This window comes from Limulus polyphemus, unplaced genomic scaffold (assembly GCF_000517525.1).
Source record: "Limulus polyphemus unplaced genomic scaffold, Limulus_polyphemus-2.1.2 Scaffold5756, whole genome shotgun sequence".
Classification (NCBI taxonomy): Eukaryota; Metazoa; Arthropoda; class Merostomata; order Xiphosura; family Limulidae; genus Limulus; species Limulus polyphemus.
Genome location: NW_013671366.1, coordinates 30,269 through 33,026, shown reverse-complemented (window position 1 = coordinate 33,026; position 2,758 = coordinate 30,269).

Here is a 2,758-nt window from a genome sequence, read left to right as displayed (position 1 = left end):
TTCTAATAGTTGATTTGATAGTGTAGAGTTGCTGAACATCCCATTTCTAATAGTTGATTTGATAGTGTAGAGCTGCTGAACACCCCATTTCTAATAGTTGATTTGATAGTGTAGAGTTGCTGAACATCCCATTTCTAATAGTTGATTTGATAGTGTAGAGTTGCTGAACATCCCATTTCTAATAGTTGATTTGATAGTGTAGAGTTGCTGAACATCCCATTTCTAATAGTTGATTTGATAGTGTAGAGCTGCTGAACACCCCATTTCTAATAGTTGATTTGATAATGTAGAGTTGCTGAACACCCCATTTCTAATAGTTATTTGATAATGTAGAGTTGCTGAACACCCCATTTCTAATAGTTGATTTGATAATGTAGAGTTGCTGAACACCCCATTTCTAATAGTTGATTTAATGTAGAGTTGCTGAACACCCCATTTCTAATAGTTGATTTGATAATGTAGAGTCCAACTTCTTACTTGTAGTTGTTTAATACCCATTGAAATTAGAACTGCAGGTCTGTAATATATATCAAATTGTATTTATGAAATAGTGCATTTAGCTAAATAAGACATCGAAAAATAACATAACCCTTGTGATGGCTTTTTGATAGCTTTCTTGTGATGGCATTCAAAATGTTATCTGTTATCTTATAAAAGAAAGATATGACCTCTATTAGCATCTCATAAAAGAAATACAAGATTCATCCATGTGACAGTGCTCTAAATGTTATCCATTAGCATCTTATAAAAGAAACATTGGAGATTCATCCATGTGACAGTGCTCTAAATGTTATCTATTAGCATCTCATAAAAGAAACATTGGAGATTCATCCATGTGACAGTGCTCTAAATGTTATCCATTAGCATCTTATAAAAGAAACATTGGAGATTCATCCATGTGACAGTGCTCTAAATGTTATCCATTAGCATCTCATAAAAGAAACATTGGAGATTCATCCATATGAAAGTAGTCTGAATGTTATCCATTAGCATCTCATAAAAGAAACATTGGAGATTCATCCATGTGAAAGTAGTCTGAATGTTATCCATTAGCATCTTATAAAAGAAAGATACAAGGTTCAACCATGTGACAGTGTTCTAAACGTTATCTGTTAGCATCATATAAAAGAAATATACAAGCTTCATCTGCATTCTGTTTATAAAAATGCTACAAATAAGTGTTATTATTACAGACTGAAAGTATAAAATAATTTTTCTTCAATAGCAAGAAGGTTTACATATTTCTTATGTAATTCATTATTGCACATAATTACACCTACAAGGTATAGTGCATGGTATTGTGAAATTCTTATAATACAACATTAAGGAAACAATAACAAATTAGTATTGGATGAATAAACCACTAATATTATGGTAACTAGTCTTTTATCATGTGATGTGATAGTTGCATAGGTTCAAAATTCTGGGAAGTTTGTGTTTGTAGTACCATAAAAAAACAATGTTTTTGATAAATGTCTTGCTTATAGTTTTAATTTGCTTTGTTGATGACACATTTACCATTTTTTATTCAAAAATAAAAACATAAATATTTTTTGTTATTTAAAATGTAAACATCTAAATATAAAATTTACAGTTAAGCCTAAATTGAAATATTGCTTTTTCTGAAAAACGTAGTGCATAACTAATAACATAGTTGTGAAGTGTGTGGATTTCATAAACTTGTATTTTTGGGGTTTCTGTTAGTTTTGACAGTTTTCTTTTCTATAGCATTCAAGGTTCAAAGTAATTTTTTTATAATTATACTTATGGAATTATAAGCATTTGTACTACATTAATTAAAACAATTTGAGTTAAGAAGTTTATGAATTCATTAATCCATTCATTGAAAGTAACGCATGTAGAATTTTAAATGATTAACCCTAAAATGGAACAGAGAAAGTAAATACTTACATTTCCAAGCTGAATGCTTTTTTTTACTTTTTACTATTTTCACGTGAGTGACTTGTATTGCCTGGTATATCACAGTATCCTTGCAGAAGGCTCCTTCATAAAATTTACACATCCAAGCCACACCACTGCTTCTTGAATTCTTTCCATAATCCATCTAAAGTACAATGACAATGTTTTCCCAGCTTCTGTTTCAATAGTCTTATCACACATGCTGCATCTAGTAAGTTGACTGATATGTCTTCTTGTGGAACAAGAAATACTTGTTTTCAATCTCCAACTACTTGAGATATGTGACTGTTGAACAGAGTTTTATTTTGGTGAACCCACACGTTCTTCTTGACTCTATTTACAAATAGAGGTATTTCTGGATTACTTTGCATGGAACACATGAAGAGCTATTGTCACTGATCTTTATGTTCATGGATTCTCACCTGTTAAAAGATTAGTTGCAGGTCTGGATACTTAGTACCCCAATTCGATCCATATTCCTCCTTTGTTTTCCAATGCCACTCATTTTGCAAGTTGTAAATTCCCAATCTGATCACATTATCTGTAATCTGAGTGTATGAATAATTTATGTTAGAAAGGGCTGTTACATAACTGTTCCCATAGTGATCAGTTTTTGGTGTCATTACACTACCTACATAATGCCAAACAATGTCAAAACATAGTTTTAATAAATACCGTGTTACTGCAACTTGTTGATTTCCATCTTCAAAGTTACTTAATTTAACGTATTCGACCCTCCTCTATCAACAGTCACATATGTTAAGTTCTTGACAGTGAGGCTACAAATTTAATTTAGATGTATTTTAACTTGTTTTCTTTATTACATACACTGTGCACG